Consider the following 19673-nt stretch of genomic DNA (forward strand, 5'->3'; position numbering starts at 1 on the left):
CTCCTCACCCACCAACCATCACTCTGACAAAAAATAGCGCTGGTCTTTCGCCGTTTTTAAATTTCTCATTATGATAATATTATCTAAACCAATGTAAAGTGGCGAAAGACCGTCACCATCTTTGCGCAACATAATACAAAAATTGGTTCGTTGCCATTATACCTAGTTTATTATATTATCATGGGTAGACCTACAATTTTAATTAAACACCTTCAATAAACCTTCCATCCACTAGTAGAGGCAAAAGTCTGGTATAGTTAACGGCTCAGCCATCCCTCTCAAAGCAAAGCAAACCATCATCAGTCCTCTTTTATTCTTCAACATACACACAACTACAACGAAGATTTGAAGATTTGTAGAACAAACGATTACCAAAGCAAATGTAAGGAGCTTAACCTAGCAGAGCCGCCAAACAGCAGAGCCGATCATAGAAAAGATCGAACGGCGTGGCGTAAATCACAGCCGCACCAGTGCCGATACCGAAACCATCCGGGAAGCCGACGGACAACGACGCCTACGATTCCATCTAACAACAGACGGAACTCCGGCCAAACGACGAGAAGCATCGTAGTTGAGCCGCACGAGTATCGAAGTAACCAGACGTCGCACGTCCACCCGCATCGCTCTGATTGTCGACACATAGCGCCTAGGACGGACAATCGTCGTCTGCAACGCCGTAATCAGTGACGTAATGAGTACTGGATACGAGTCTAATCGCTTCGTTGACAGCATCACCACACTATCCTCCACAGTCCCCCCGGCCACTTCTGAAAGTATTGCCGCTCCGAGTATAGTCCTCCGGGCAGTAGCTGCTGAAATAAATCACGCGCTGCCGGTGGTCAACTACATCCCATACCTCTGTATTTACCCGGACAAATCAACACTCCTGTATTGTAACTAGGACTGTACCATTGTGCAGTCGTGCACAAGCCTCTCGTCTGCTTGGCTCGCTTTATTAAGCCCGGCCAACGCACCCACGATGCTTGCGGACCCACTATTATATAAATATATGATTATTAATATACAATATAGAACAGACGTGATAACATAACATAATGAGTTATTTATTCATGGAATAGATAGTTAACTAAAAACTGAACTGTTTCACTTGTTTGGTGGGAAAGTGAATCTAGTTGGTGCCTCGGGAGGTCAAAATTTAAAATTCTCAATAGTTAACAAAAGCGCCGGGAAGAACAACATAAAAATAAAGAAAAATCGGGAATTTTTACGCAAAATCGGTTTTTGACAAAATCAATTTTGGTTTATTGGTGTAACTCTAAAACATAAATGACCATATGTACTTGAAATTTTCACTGGATGTATAAATTCGCATTTTCTATATACGATAAAATTTTCAAAATATTTTGAATTGTTTACGGACATTTGCAGTTTCTAAATGTATTAGTTTTTTTCACTATGAATGTAAATAAAATTTTATTTGTTGAGTAAAAAAAATAAGTGAATATTGTGTCTTTTTTTTGGTTTATTATTAATAATAAATAATAATAGATATCCTTTAGAAAAAAGTTCAAGTATTAAATAATTATATCTATTAAATTACCATCCTTCATTTAATTTTTTTTTTTAATTTTATTGAAGAAATTACCAAATTTAAAATGTTTTTACTTAATAGTTAATATATTATATACATAATATAATGTCCACATAAAATATCCATTCAGAAAATATTTCAAATACCATAATAGGTACACGGTATATTGGCATATAAGCGAATTACATATTAAATAAAAATTATGATATTTTAAATATACAGTTTACAACTCTAACAATTTAAAAAATAGTAAATCAACGTTTAATATGGTTCCTAGAACAGTCCAACTATTTCACTCCTGAACAATGTGGATTTCGGAAAAATAAAGGTACATACAACTGTCCATCAAAAATACACACAGAAATTCAAAACACATACTCCGAAAATCAATATTTAGGTATGATTAGTCTAGATTTGATGAAAGCCTACGATACAACAGTATCCACACATTTTAACTAGTCCCTCTAAAGTACTCAGCCAAAATCAAATGTTCAATTTCATCAGAAATTTCCTTAAAACAAGAACATTCCAAGTAAGAATCAACCAATCTCTTTCCAAAGTCTTCAAACAAGCTAACGGAATACCTCAAGGATCAACTATTTCGGTCACTCTTTTCTTGATAGCCATCAATAATATCACTCAAAACATATCTTACCCTATCAAATCTACCCTCTACGCGGATGACTTTAATATTTATTGCCGGAGCAAGAACTAGCCACCGTTCAATGCCACCTTCAAAAAGCCATCAACAACCTACAAAAATGGACTCAAATATCTGGCTTCACTTTTTCCCCTGAAAAATCAAAATGCATCGTATTTACACGTAAACGCTTTCAAAATCCAATTAAAATAAAATTGGGCGATCATCTATTAATAAATTACAATACAATCAAGATACTCGGTATCACTTTCGACAAAAGATGCTCATGGACACACCACATCGACTTTTTGAAAACATCGACCTCTCCACGCCTCAATATTATAAAAATGTTATCCCATACCTCATGGGGTTCCAAATCTCATGTACTGTTGACAATTTACAAGTCTCTCATACTATCTAAACTCGATTACGGATCATTTATTTGGACAACAGCTAGTAAATCAATTACAAAAAAACTAGATACCATTCACAACGCCAGACTTCGTATGTCAATCGGTGCTTATCGCTCAAGCCCAATACCCAGTATCTACAACTTAGCATGTACACCTCCACTAGACATAAGAAGACTGAAAATAACATTAAATCACGAATTAAAATTAGCAAGCACTCTTCCTTCACTCGACTTCAATCCAAAATTCAAAACTTTATCAATACTACTTCAGGAGAACAATCTAGTCATCTCCGATTTATTAACTATTTTACCTCCCCTAGCTCCCTAATGGATATATCTCAATGAAACTAACACCGAACTCTCCATATTAAAAAAAAGGACACTTCATCTTCAATATATAAACAAGAATATTTCCACTTGATACAAAACATAAAATGCGAAAAAATGTACACGGATGCATCCAAAAACCAAATCGGGGTCGGAGCTGCAGTTGTCTGGAATAACATTGAATTTATGTACAAACTCCCTAACTCCTGCTCAGTCTTCACTGCCGAATCATTCGCAATAATCAAAGCCCTCGAGTTAATAACTGATCATCAGCTCCAAGACACCATCATCTTTACTGACTCCCTCAGCACCATCAATAACATCAAAAATACTAATAACCCATCAGACATTGGCCTTTATATTCAAAACAAAATATACACGCTGCAAAAAATTAATAATTTCAAAATCAAATTTTTCTGGATCCCCGGACACTCCAACATAATTGAAAACGAGCGCGCTGACCTAGCTGCCAAAACTGCAATCACCTCTTCACTATCGTCCCCCTCAAACATCATATCATACAGGGACATACAAGCACTGATAACTAATAAATGTCATCTACGATGGCATCAGAAATGGTTATCCTTCTCCACCAAGCTAAACCAAATAAAACACAACACAGACAACTGGACATTTCCCTTCAAAACACCAAGAAAATTTGAAGTCATCATAACAAGACTAAGAATTGGCCACTCGCAAATCTCTCATAGTTTTTTAATGGCCAAGGAAGAACCTCCAATATGCACAACATGCGGCGTCCAAATCACCATAAAACACATACTCACCGAATGCCGTACATACCACACCCTCCGATCAAGCCTCAACCTGCCCGAATCACTCGCCGAAATACTCGACAATCAACCCAAAGCCATAGCCGACATCATCCAATTCATCACAGCAGCAAACCTTCAACCAAAAATTTAAAATGAAGTCCTCAATAGTATATTCATATTTAACATTAAACATGTAATTTAATCTTATGTACCTAAACCCAATGGCCTATGTTGCCGAGGGCTCTTTTCCTCTAAATAAAAAAAAAAAAATTTATTTTGTTTAAAACATCGTTTTTAACAAAAAAAAAAAAACAGTTTTAAACAAAAAATACACAAACTCTGAATAAATAACAATACAAGCTGAATGAACGCCACTGAGCAAGATTGACGAGGTTTCCAAATGACAGAAACATTTTCTAAAATAGAACATTCTAGAGGAAAAATATAATTGTATTTAAATATTTTATAAAATTATAAAATTAATTCAACCTATTTTATTAGGCCACGTATATAATAACGATTTTACATCTGTTTTAAATGCCAATAGCCTCTGCCACATGTTTATTGATATTAAATAAACAATGTATGTACATATTGTTTATTTCGTTTAAAAAAAAGAATTTTTTTTTGGTGAATTTCATACATTAATATTGAAATTTTAAAGAGTATAATAATATTAAGTTTTAAATTCATATATAAGATAAGTGGATTGAATTGGTATGGTTCTATCTACTTGTAGACTACTTAATAATATACGTCGTCCAGTTTAATTTGTTTTATTAATGTAGCTACAACTATACAACATTTTATATTTCTGATTGACAACTCTTGATAATGTATTACAAAGTTTCTCTTGAGTTGAATAGTTCAAACTCCATTTGAAAAATATATGAAATACCGACAGTCTTATTTATTTTATAACGGTTTGTGGCCAAATTTTTCACGACATTCGCAAATTAGTATTAAGTTCATCGTTAGACATTTTTATTTTTTTTAATTTGAACACACTAGAATTAAAAATTGTATGCAAAAAAAAATTTATTTATGTCATTTTGTATGAGTGATTAAAGTTCAAATTTTTAGGATATTGGATAGGTATTAATAACGTAAATATCGATTTATCTTATAAAATGTTATAAGATGCATTGAATTAAATGTTAAATACACATTATTTACTCATGTGTTAAGACAAATAATAAACGGAGAATGTTTAACAGCATATGGAAAATAATATTATTCTCATTTATGATAAATAAATAAACTACCTACTTATTGTGAACATTATTTAGTGTTGAGTGGGTATGGAATAGGTGCATATTGCTTATAAAAGAAATCGAGAAATACTATTTTTCATTTATTGTTCAACGTTCACATTATTTTAATTATTTTTTTATACTTATTACCTAAATCAAAATGATTTTGTTAAAGAATAGTTTAATAACGTTTATAATTTTAAGCGTAGCAATTTGGGTCATGCCAATTACTTCAAATACTGAAGATTTCATAAGTAAGTATTAAATAATTTATTGTTAAATTATGATTATATTTGTTTTATAATTTTGTATTGTGTTGATATTTTAACAACAATGATTTTCAAATATTTTTAGAATTCATTTAAAAACTAAAACCGAACATAATTATATTATTATAACTTTAGAGAAAACCCAAATGCATGCTTTTTATCAAATTTTAATTGTATTCATTATTATGATGTTAGTAGTAAAATATTGTTATACCAAAAGATTTTTTAAAAATTTGATATATTTTTAAAATAGGAGAAAACAACATTTTCAGTACATTTAATTACTATAAATTATTTTCTGTATATCCAGCTGAAGTATATTAATATAATATTATTATTAGGTACAAATTCTATAACTTATTTAATTTATTTGACATGTTGCAGAAGTATTATGTTGGTTTAGTCAATCAACAATGAGTTAATATTATGAACAATAATTTTATTCATTTTGTACATAGGCTTAGAACATAATTAATAAAATAGTTCTTTAAAAGTTGAATGACGTTTCTAGCTATACATAACAATCGAATGGATGGATACATTTTTATAGTTATTATTATATTGTAATTTGTATGTAGTGAATATATAAGATGGTCTAATACAAATGTATTGTTGTATTTTTAGGTGCATGTGATGGTAAAATTATTAATTAATAATTAATAAACAAATAGGTACCTAGTGGGTACCCACTAGGTACCTACATTTAAATATTTATGATATTCCGTATTATCAAAAAAAAATTAAAACGTCAATGTATTATTTATTATTAAAATTAATATACGGGATAAAACCCTTTAACACAATTACACATTACATTCATAGACATCAATACAGTAATATAACTTAAGATAAGAATTATATAATTAAAGAAAACAGCTATAAAGTAAGTAGACACGAAGGGTCAACATTGGCATTACTCATCATACGTGAAATCGTATTATATTGTGTATTCTTAAATTATGTTTGAGATTAATGACCATTATCCCAACTGTCCATTTACGAAAACAATAATTTCTGAATCTAATTTTGAATGGTGTTTATTTCCATTTTAAAGTCGAATTGTTGTATTCATAAATTATTATAGCTATAACGAAAGTATCTTAAATAGTGTGTATTTATAATATTTACATCACCGAAGTAGTTAGGTATATAAATCCTATATTTCACAAATAATAAAATTAATAAAAATAATTTTTAATAAAATAAAAGTAATAGGTATAACAGCATAAATTATGTATTCAATTTTTAAATTATTACATATTATATAACATACCTATATATATATATATATTGGCTCATATCGCAAAAAATCGTAAAACCGATGGTTGGTTTTTATTTTTGTTTATTTTTAGTGTAAAAAATATCATGATCAATATATACTTATGAATTTCGCAAAGGTATATTCAAAACGGCAGTAGGTATTCTAAAAAGGGGATAAATACTCTATTTATAATTACTGCCCAATATCTCTAGTATAAAATATTGTTAAAATCTTTGAAAAAATACTCAAAAAGGAATTACAAGGCTACCTTGAAACAAATGAATTTAAATTTGGGTTCATACCAATTAAAGGTTCTGACTTCTGACCAAGTTATTGCTGATGTTACTGGAGCTGTCTACACCGCAAGTCTGCATTAGATAATAGTATGAAATGTGCAACAGTAAACGTTGATATAGCAAAAGCTTTCGACGCAGTAATTCACGTCATAATACTTGATGGTATAAGAATCGTAAATGCTGCCTTAAAACTCCTTAAATGGTACTTGTCTTAAAGTTCCCAATTTGTAAGCCTGGGCAAGTTAATAATAATTTTTAATTAAGTTCAGTTAAGTTGATACTAAACATTTTAAAAAGTTTAAAGTTAATAGTTATCCCAATTTTTATTTTTGACTCAGTCAAGTTAAAATTTATGTGGAAATATACAATTTACTTATTAACTTAAGTTGAGTTATTTTTTTTTTTAAATGTATAAATAGCCAGTTTTATGGTTTAAAACTTATAATAATAAAAAGTAAAATGTTTATGCAATATGCATCATCAATAATAATCGTTAACTTTTTAACTCGATTTTACCAATTCGTAAAGATTAACAACACACTGAGTTCACGTGAGCTTATTAAATTTGGAGTCCCCAAGGCACGTCTTTGTCCCCTATTCTGTTTAATATTCAAATAAATAATATTAGCTCACTGCTCTTAAAAGCGAAACTAGCATGCTTTGCTGATGATACTGCCCTAATAGTGACTTGATACATCTGGAACGACATTTTTCAAAAAACCCAAATTAATATTTGTATTGGAAAATAGTTTAGTTAAAACAAAATACAATATGTGTTATCACTTATCAGTGACAACAGCACATAGCTGAGTTGTGCGAGCTGACCCCCTCCTAGCGAGTAGCGTGGATGTATAAAATGTACCCGGTAGCCCTACGTTTCGAGGCTGTATATTATTTCAATGCCTTGACCGGCGTTTTACACAGTAGTCATGCGCCGTTCATACTATTTTATATGTTTACGCCGCACACACGTAGACTATCTCGCATGTATAAACCTAGGCAACGCCGGCTACCGCCTCGTCGAGTGTCAATACTGTAGCTGTGGTGGCGCCAGTCGCAGGATTAAAATTAAAAGGCAAGGTTATTATAGCTTATAAGTTTTAAGCTATAACATTACTGGCGAAGCGCAGCCATTATCGCGTTTCATGCAAGTTCTGTTACGCAAACTCATCTATACCTTTAACCATCTAAAGCCATATTAAACCTTACCCAATTCAAAAGTGAATATAAAGCCTTAGTCAAATCACTATTAACCTAAGGAATATAATTGCCTGGGAAGTGCATGATATTTCAACCTTAAATAACTTCAAACAACTTAAAATAACATATTCATGTCTAGGTTAAATAAAAACAGATACTAATTTCATACAGTAAATTTATCCTCGGAATTCAATGTTTTAACAGTAAAACACACTTTTGTTTAAAACAGCAGATATCTATTCAATTAAAAACAATTTAAATAAACCATTAAAACATAATTTTAATACTCGGTAAAAATTTAACTGAGTGAATAGATTCATTGTTTCCAGGATTCGCAAATCCTCCACTTAAACTTTCTTTTTTTTGTCGAGATTTTTATATTTAATAAATTCATTTAGAATTATACCGTCTAAATTATAAATAATTTAAATAACATCTATCAAATTGGCTACTCGAACAAGCTGGACTGCACGCATTTATTATCCAAGAAACCTTTATAATTATAGATTAGCCTGTTACATACGACTGCTTTACTGTAATTATTTTGGCCATATTTAATTTTATATTATAACGTTTTCATCTACAAAAAATTATATGTATTTATTTAGTAAAATGTTTCTATTTTATAGAATAAATTAATATATATATATATATTATATAATATAGTTGGATAATGTAAGAAATCATGGATCCCCACATAAACCTGTTCAATGGGACCTATTATCTGTTCCTTTACAGTACAGAGTGATTGGAAAAATATAAAATGTTCAAATTTAAACAATTCACAACAAATATTTTTTGACATGTAAACAAAATAGACTGAAATACTGAAATAAAATACAATTATAAAAAAAAACTAAATTAACCTACATGATATGATGAAAAATGAATTCTTTAATTCCATGTTAATTAAAAAAATGAATGAAGTGCATAATGTAGTACCTTTGGAAAATCGAAAAGTAACTAGTTAAGTAAAAATATAAAAAGCTAAAATAAAATACGCCCAGCCTTGCAAATTCTTAATTGTATTACCTATACAAAGTCTTTAAATCAATACACCATCTCATCAATATAATATAACAATTATAACAATATAGTAATTTTATATTTAATAAACCATAACACTATAACTGTACCAGCTTGCTAGACCGATACCGGATTGTATAAAGAAAAATGATCACTAAATATTTAAAAAGTCAAATGTAAGCTATTAGTTTTTATACAATATTAATTATTTTAGTGACTCCCTTATTGGATAATTAAGGATAAGTGAATCATTAAAATAATGAATTGTTCAAGCTACTCACTCATAGTTAATACCTACATAATTTTAAAATGTAATAGAAATTATAATGCACTCAGCAGTGTTTTCTGGTAAGTTAATTATAATAACCTAAAGTATATGCAAATAGTACAGTTTAGTTATAGATCCTTTTTTTGAATTAAATTAGACATAATTATTATCATTGATTTTATGATATTAATGGTATTATACATTTAAATAATACTTGAATTTTCTTTGAGCATAACATTTTACGATTTTTTTTTCGAGTTATTTCTGACACCAAAACATTGCATGGATGGTAAAATGTATGCTGTTTTGCGGTTCCGGGTTTCCAAAAATTATTGTTCGGGAATCGTGTTTTTTATTTAATCAATAAATCATATTAACCATACATACTTTAAAATATTGCAGTAGTCTTAGACAGTTATCCCAATAATTTCCATGTTGTAAGGGGGAGTGTTTGAATTCCTGGAGCTCTCCCCACCCTGTTTAACGCGGCCCTGTTTGAAATAGTGTTATAATCACTGTATAACATTTAAACATATGAGATATATTTTTGAAAATAATTAGTGTGACCTCAAGGCTAGAAGAAAAAAGAAAAAGAAAAGAAAAGAAACAAATATCGTATAAGTAAAAAATACATATATAACAAGATATTCTGGACAATTTAGAGTTTAGACTATCTACACTCGAAATCATTTTTCATTGTTTATAATATTTTAATATTGATTTAAAATTCAACACATCCATCATGGAAATATTATACTCTATGACTACCTACGTCCTACCTACTGACTAGGTATACCTACTCGACACTTATAATAATGTAGCAGAGCTATCTATCCATTTTTTATACACTAGCTGTACTAAAAATTGTTCAATATTTATCATATTCTAAAGTTCATATAAATATAAATGTAATACATAATATCAGAATTATCTATAACTACCATGAAGTATAGTATTACTATGAATGTAAGTCACGAAATACGATTTTGTTAGTATACTGTATACTGTGTAGGTACTGTATGTGTACCTACTATTATTGTTTGAAAATTTCATGAAATTTAAAATTATGAAATATTTACTGAAAATGAAATTCATATTTCATGGAAATCGTGGTTATAATCTCCCATGTGATGTTTGGTGTCATTTGTCCAATGTGTTGCAAAGAAACATTGTTAACGAGTTTCTATAGTTGTAGGCATGGGTGTACTCACTGGATGGGGGAGGCTCATGGGGTTTAGACCCTCCAGCCATTAGCCGTTTTTACGTTCCCATTTTTTTGTGCTCCGATAGCCCCTCTATTCCTAGAAATTACTAAATCCCCTCCGTTAAGATTTTTATAGAAACTATGGAGTTCATCATGAGGGGAGCTTTTATAAACATAAGAAGAATGTTGGAACCTACTAATCGTTAACTAGAATATTATACCTAACTAAGCTCGATTGAAATACAGATATTTTGGAACATTAGCAATATTTATTTCTAAAATAAAACAAAAAACATTTATAATATAAATATAAGGGTATCAAAAATTGAAACTCTGAACTTAATTATAAGCTAACCTAACTTAACAATGTTCTTTTATAGGCCGTAGTTACATTTCATTACAAAATGGTTACAAAATCTTGAGAAATGTTCGTACAAAAATTATGCACTAAGTGTAATGGAGTGGCATAGCTCAGATATAGTTTTGTATTCTGTCTCAAATCTAGGTACCTTTTTATTGAATTAAAATTATTTATGTTTATGTTAACAAAACTAGAATTTTCAAAATTGAGGATTGGAAAGGTTCCTACATGATAATAACAATTTGTTAACTAGTTAGGTAAAACTATTAAATAATTATTATAAATTATTTTTATACCTATATTAATTTGTATATTGTTCCTGATATTTTATTAATTTAAAGCTCCATAAAATCTTAATCAATCATATTTGTAGTTGTGTATTGTAAATGGTAATGATGTTGTAAACTAAATATTATGTCTAACATTTTATAGTTGGACCTGGTAAGTTAAATGTTTATCCTGTTTTCATAATATGTTTTATAAGTTATGTAGTGGCATAGCTAAAATATAGTTTTGTATTCGGCCCAAAGTCTATAGGCAGTTATTATATGTAAACTAAATTTGAGTTTTAACTTTTTATAGATTATTGTATCTTCAGTAAGTTAAATGTTTATATTTTAGATTCTGAGTGGAACGATGAATGTATTGACAGTAAAAGTGCTTGGATTTTCTTCAACAGTAACTTTTCTGATATGGGGGGGGGGGGGGGGGGGTCAAAAGTAATAATTTCTCAGTAATTTTAAAACGCGACGCAAAAAACAAAAGAAAAATTAAGGAAAAACGGGAATTTTTACGCAAAATCTGTTTTCGAGAAAATAGATTTTGGTTTTTGGTGAACTCTATTATAACAAATGACCTTAGATACATGAAATTTTAACTGAACGTTTATATTAGCATTTTCTATACACCATAACATTTTCCAAGTATATTTTGAACTGTTTACGAATTTTTTCAGTTTCCATTTGTTTTCTATAAATATCAATAAAATTTTATCTGTTGGGTAAAAAAGCTTGAAAATTTAATAGAAGGCTCCTAGGTTATTGTTTCAAAGGCAGATGAAAAAAATTAAAAATCCTTAGTCACAGTTTTTATTTATAAGCATATAAAAATCAAATTTTGACAAAATACGGAAAAATCACGAAAATTAGCAAATTATTTTGAGTTGAGAATTCATAAAAACTTTTCTTTTTAAATCTAAGATTTGAAAATGTTATATAAGATTACTCATAAGTTTGTCTACCGTTATCAAAAAAAAAAAAATGTATACAAGAAACTTAAATTAAATTTTTATGAGCGTCTGAAATTTATATTCTTACAACATTTGAAATTCACTCGATTTCTCATGTAACAATTTTCTTATTTTATTGTAATTAAAAAACGAATGACTGTCGATACTTGAAAATTTCACTGAATATTTATATTAGCATTTTCTATACATCATAAAATTAAATTTGAAAATAATTGAAAATATTTTGACTCTTTTTGAGCTGTTTACGGACATTGTCAGTTTTCAATTTTTTTAGTTTTTTTATCTATAAATATCAATCAATTTTTATTTGTTGGGTAAAAAAGCGTGAAAATTTAATATAAGGCTTCTGATATATCGTTCTAATAGCAGTTGAAAAATATTAAAAATACATGGGCACAATTTTTTTTTATAAGTATTTAAAGTTCAAATTTTGACAAAATGTATCAAATTCTAAGTTTAATAATTTTTTTGTAGTTAAAAATTTATAAAATGTTCAACTTTTATGGTTAAGGATTGAAAATTTAAAACAAGGCTCCACGTAAATAGGTTATATATAAAGTACTTTATTCACAATAATATCATCAAAAAATATACTTGGTAATATCATAGGCTGACTGACCGTTTTCGCTCAGAATCGTTTTTCTTATACAATGATAGTATATCATTGAATTCAAATTTAACACCATCCATTACAGTGACCCACTTGTAACCTACTGTAAAGCAGAGCGACATCCACTTACCCACCTTTTTTTCATATTATGTTTCATAAGTTATAGAGTGGTATACTTAAAATATAGGTTTTGTATTTGGTCCAAAATCTATAACAAGTTTTTATGATATGTAAACTAAATATGTATTTTAACATTTTGTAGATATCCTTAGTAAGTTTAATGTTTATCATATTTTTATAATATTATGTTTCATAAGTTATAGGCATAGTTAAAATATAGTTTTGTATTCTGCCTAAAATCTATAAGCTTTTATTGTATGTAAACTAAATATTATTTCTAACATTTTATAGACTCCCCTGGTAAGTCAAATATTTATCATGTTTTCATATTTTATGTTTCATAAGTTATGGAGTGGCATACCTAAAATATAGTTTTGAATTCTGTCTCAAATTTATAAACAGTTATTATACTATTGTATACTAAATATTACTTCTATCTTTTTATAGATTATATATTATATCTTTTTACATAATTAGATGTATATTATTATTAGATTCTGAGCGCAGTAGTACATATTATTATGTTGAATTTACAATATGTTTTTTTTTCTGTAACGGTCGTCACCTATTTTAACAGTAAAAATGCTTCAATTTTGTATTTAAGTTGCGGCAAAAATAATTGTTTGTTTTTTTATTTTTTAATACAGTTATTTTTCACAGAAATTTTAAATTCAATAATATTTAATATTAATTATGTATGCCTTTGAAACTTATTGTTAAATATCGTATTAAATTATATTTATTATAATAAAAAACGTTCAGATGGTTTAATTCAAATTTGGACAAAATTATATTTTTAAACCAAAAATAACTATTTTTGTTATTTTGTTGTAATTATTCCTTGGATTTATGAAACTCTTAGAGTATATATTATTATATATTATACACACAATGACATTTTTAAATGTAATAGTTTTGGCAAAAATTAATTTAACCTACTGTAGTAGATACTAATCCCTAACACTAAAATTAATCACAATAAAATCATAAAATATACCTATTTAGTAAAATAATTGGCTGACAGGCCGTCATACAAAATAAATTGCGCAGTTTAAATAAGATTTCTTATCGGTTTGGTCGCTGATTGTATAATGTCCATTTTGTTTCCGAATTTTACATAGTGAATTTTACAAAAAGGTTAAGTTTGTTGCGGTTTACCATCTCAAAAATTGAATCCTTTGGATTGAAATTTTTTTTTTGGGGGGGGGGGAGGTCAACTAACCAATGTAATGATTTTATTTCATTGAATTCAAGTTTAACACATTCGTTTCAGCAACCCCTCTAGACACTTACTCTACAGCAGAGGTTTCTACTTGTCCGTCTTTTTCATATTATAGTTAATACATTTTTATTCCAATTAATAAAAAAATAAAAACTTAACCATTCCCATTTGATTTTTTTATTCAGATGAATTTAAAAGTAAGTAATTTTGTATTTTGTATTGTACCTATTGTGTTTGTGTACTATCTATAGTATAACTTTATACCATACGTTTTTAATAGGTAATAGGTATATTATATCAATTAATGATATTTTCACCAATGTTATCCAAACTATACAAAATGGAATATTTCACAAATAAAAACAATTCTATTGCACTTTTGTTATCATTATTAAATGTTTGATAGTCACTCTAAAATCGTAGATAGCTCCTTATTTTGTATGTATTTTAGGTATGATTTTCTTTAAATTTTAAAATAAGTCTACTTTTCAAATTTTATAATACAGTTTTTTATAATAAGTAGTTATTCATAATCATTAATTTTTTTTCAAGAATTCATAGATGGTACGTATATTTTTGTTTTATTTTTATATTATTAAAATGTAATGTTTTATTCTGTGCCAGATTTCAAGATTTTATTATAATATTAAATATTAATTATTTTTTTGCATCGTCCATTAGTCCATTATGTTTATTTATAGATAAATAGAAATTGGAAATTAAAGGTCCCAACCATATTGTTTTTTGGCAAATCTGGCTCAGGAGGTAGACTTATGGGTGCTTCAGTCTCTTATGAGGAAATGGGCTGGTGTCAGTGGTTCCAAGTCGTTCGTGTCACTACGTAAGACGTTAACAGACGTGAGTTTAGACAGGCTTCTATCTGGAACAGTAAGGTCTGAAGCTCACTTAACGTTAAATATGCCTGTTTTATAACCCTGCTCAAATAATGTTTGACTTTTTACCGAACCTTCCCACAATCCTCCAAAATGTGAACTAGCTGGTGGGTTAAAGCGCTAGTTGATTCCTTCATTGGTTAGTTCTGCTTCAATGTTTTTAGTGTATGTTCCTAATCCTCTTTGCTTTCCTACAAAGTTCGTGCCGTTATCACTCCAAATGGTGACAGGTTTACCTCTTATTGCACTTAACCTCTTAAGCGTGACTATGAAGGCATTTTTAATAAATTCCTCTACCACTTCAATATGCATTATGCATTGCCTTGGCCGCGAAGCAAATAAACATGCTGCCCATGCATTTTTACCTGGATCACGAATTCAACTACGGATGGTTAATGAACCTGTGAAGTCTACCCCAGTAGTTGTGAATGGTTGGCTACAGATAACTCTCTACTTGGGAAATGGAGCCATTAACGGATATTGAAATGTCAATTTAGCTCGAATACATGTGACACTGTGTCTTACAACGGATCTTGCAATCATTAGTCACCTAACAATTAGTCTATTTGGTTTATGTATTGTCCATTCGATGATCTCTACTTAAGGGGCATCGCTACTGCCGTCAATTTTAGCTGAAAAGAGGTATTGACAACATTTAAATTAGTTAACGTTGTCCGATTTTGTTTCTGAAAATAATTTGAACTCATCAAAAAATTGTCTATAGATCCTACGAAGCACTTAGTAAAAACTAAATTTTATATTATAAAATAAATTAATACATTATATTGATAACGGCGATCGGATAGGGTGGAGAGATGTAGAAGTTTGGGTGTGATTTTTACATACAAAGTCCCAGAACTTATTAGGTTTATTAGAAAGATGTGTTTCGACAAATTCCCTAAAACATTATTTAGATGAATATTTGTATTCAGCCCGGAGTAGGGAAAAAGCCCTGTAATGACTAGGGTCATGTGCTTTTTTTTTTCGATACACCAAGTCTTTAAGTTCCTTGGAGACCCATGAAGGAAACGATGATTTATAAAAGCGGGATGTAGGGACGAAACGAAGGATAGAATTATGACGGGCATCAGTAAAAGTGTTGGTTGCAGCATTAAGGTCAAGGTTCGAGAGTGTAGAAAACCAGTCAAAAGACGATAAGAAAGATATAATTTGATGGAAATTTGCTTTCCGGAAGTTATGGAATGAATGCGAACTGTTAAACTGTGTGGAAGAAATGACTTCGGGTATTGATAAGTTTAGAGGAGGATGGTAAAAAACAGAGTGGAGGAAAGGTTCAAAGGATTCGCTTACTATAACAGAGTCAGTATTACTGAAAATTAAGTCAAGGATTGAACCCTGTGAGTTAAAAACTGAGTTTTTCTGGAAGAAACCGTTGAAGGTAAAGACTTCAGGTATGCATGGAGCTGAAGATAAGAGGAGGAAGTGTAAGTAAGACCATTTGAATCATTTGACCAAGTAAATTCAGGGAGGTTAAGGTCACCACACATCACAAAAGTGTGATTTGGGTGTTGTTGGATAACGGACTCAATGTTAGATATAATAAGGAAGGGGAATGGGGAGGAAAGTAAACACAATAAGCTAGAAACCTAAAGGTATCAATAGAAAACTAAACAAACAGATGTTCAACAATGATATCAGGAACGGTGATTCGTTTAAAGGAAAAATCTTTACGTATGCCAATGAGAACTCTACCATCCCTTAAACAGTCACTAGTATTAGAACATCTATCATACCTATATAAGTTATAGTTTACAAGACCAAGTTCATTATCAGAAAAAGAAAAGTTTAACCACGTTTCAGTTAACATAAGAAAATTAAAGTTATACAAGAAACTTTACATTTAAAATTTATAAATTTAGCTTTAAGACCACGACAGTTCTGGTAATAACCGGAAACTGATTTATTAGTAGGTGAAGAGATTAATGGATGTCGCCAGTAGGATGATGGTGAAATTTTTTGCTCAATATCTGTTCTCTTGCAAGTACAAGTCTTCTTTTCTGATTGTTCAACCTCATGGACGCCAAATGTTTAACGTAATCGTGGATCATCGAATGGCCACCAGTGCCTGTTTTCATACTTTCATGCCACCAACACATCGAACTTACAAGGTCATCATCAGAAACTTGCACGACACCATGATATAATAAACTAGGTATGATACACCATCAAACTGACAAAAAAATGGCGCTGGTCTTTCGCCGTTTTTAAATTGTTCATAATATTATTTAAACCAATGAAAAGTGGCGAAAGCCCGTCGCCATCTTTGCACAACACAATACAAAAATTGGTTCGTTGCCATCATACCTAGTTTATTATATCACGCACCACACAACACTCATCTCTGATATATTTTACGCACTCCACTAGACGAGTCACAAACACGTGTGTGAAGTTGGCTCCCCCATATCGGGCAAATCGATCCGGATCAATTGTAAGTTAAAGATATTCATTTGTAAGTATTTGTAAGTTGGTTTTCGGAGTTTGTTAGTTGGTCCTCACTGAGATATCTATAACCCTAGATATTAACCATCAGATATTTCCAAAAATCCACCCCCCTTCACCCATATCGACCGAATCGATCCGGACCGATTGTAAGTTAAAGATATTCATTTTTAAGTATTTGTAAGTTGGTTTTCAGAGTTTGTAAGTTAAACCCCTACCCTCTGGTGAATTACATTTTTAACTAAGAAAATCTTTTTAATAAAAAAATGTATATTTGATAAGTTAATTTTTTTTAGTTATTCTTTAATATTTTAAAGTATCAATTTATTATTAATTATAAGTATACATTAAAAAATCTATTTAATTTAGTTTATTGAATTTAGTACTTCTTAATTTCATCGCAATAAGCTTTTTAAAATTGGCTTTATAAATCTACGTTCAACCTATGGTAGTTAAAAAATGTATACTTGACAAAAAATCTATTCATTAAGAAAGTCTTTTTAATAAAAAAATGTATATTTGATAAGTCGAATAAAAAATGTATATTTGTTAAAAAAAACTATTCATAAAAAAAATGAACATAATTATTTTTAAATATTATTAATGTATTAACAGCTTAGTTTAATTAATTGTTTTGATTTATGTTATTCAACAATTTTTTTGATATTATGTAGATAAAAATTAGTTTTCCCATGGTAGTAAATGGTACTACAGTCGAAAAACCAGATTTTCCGGAGAATGGGTGAAGTATCATATAATTTTAATGAAGTTATCACTTAGAACGGATTTTTAGAAATACATCAACGGGTAGGGGTTTAACTTACAAACTCTGAAAACCAACTTACAAATACTTAAAAATGAATATCTTTAACTTACAATCGGTCTGGATCAATTCGGCCGATATGGGGGGGGGGGGAGGGGCAACTTCAACACGTGTCACAAACGTCATAAAAAATGGCCACTTATGTCCACTGTTTCTCTTGGAGTTAAACCCCAACACCAACAATAAAGAGATTCTAAACTTGTCTTCAATTTCGCACACCCAAAATAAAAGTCGAATTACTGTATAGGATCAAGAATGGTCCACCTCAGTGCCGAAACTGCCAGAACTGCGGTCACACCGCAAATAATTGTCATCATCATCCACGGTGTGTTAAATGTGGGGGTGACTACTTCACAGAAATTTGCACCAAAAACAAAACCAGTCTAGCCAAGTGCGCCATTTGCGTGGACAATCATACTTCCAACTATAAAGGATGTCCAATTTTAAAGCTCTTCTCAAACGTCGCAAAACTACTCATTCAAAACTACAAAATCCGAATTCAGTACTCTCTTCTCTTCATCTCCAAACTCCCCCTTTCCCTCCCAAAGCCTCTTACGCCTCCGTTACCGATTCCAATAATATACCACTACCTAATAGGTACGCTAATAATAATCCACTAACTAAATTTATATCAGAACTTTTCTCATTAATTACTCCCCTCATTACGCTCCTTACAACTGTTCTAAACAAACAGCTTGTTCCATAGTCCGATCATCTTTCTTATCTCATAATTAAATTTAAATATTTTTTATCGCCGAATATGCATATGTAATTATTGTATCTTATACGTCTTCAATAATTCATATTATTTTTAACGCTTTAACACTACTATCTCAACTCTAATGTTACAATTATTTAGAAATGTATATATTTTAACTATATATCTTATGAGGGTTCCGTCACTGGACAGCCTCCTTCTTTATACTAAATGATCTTGTAAATATTTTCCGTAATTATCATATTTACTTCTAGTATATATGTTACAGATTGTAAATTTTCTACTTTAAATAAAATCCTTCCGCATCCAAGACGTGAATTTTGGATACTGTCTGTACGGAACATTATTCGATCTCGGATACGGCTCTGGCATCAGGCCACGTTCAGTTCAGCCCCAGATGGCCAGTCTCCCGAGCTTTCAAGTTCCGCATGTTTAACCGTTTACCATCACAGGTGTTGGTTATGCTGGTTTTATTACGCTGAAGGAAGCACGTGGACGTAGATGTATATATTTGACTATTCATATGCTCCATAACAAAAGCACTCAGAACAAGCAAAAACAAAATATTTTCTGATGGCTTTTTTTCGGCTTCAGCCAAACTTGGACCCATCAAGGAATGCACAGTGATTCCGGACTAATTTTACTGGAGCGTCAATATTGTTGACCTTACACATGAATGTACGCAATCAAAAATATTTCAAGGAAGTGTCCGTAATCACCTTGCTAAAAATTG

Source organism: Metopolophium dirhodum, chromosome 9, assembly GCF_019925205.1.
Source record: "Metopolophium dirhodum isolate CAU chromosome 9, ASM1992520v1, whole genome shotgun sequence".
NCBI classification, from domain to species: Eukaryota; Metazoa; Arthropoda; class Insecta; order Hemiptera; family Aphididae; genus Metopolophium; species Metopolophium dirhodum.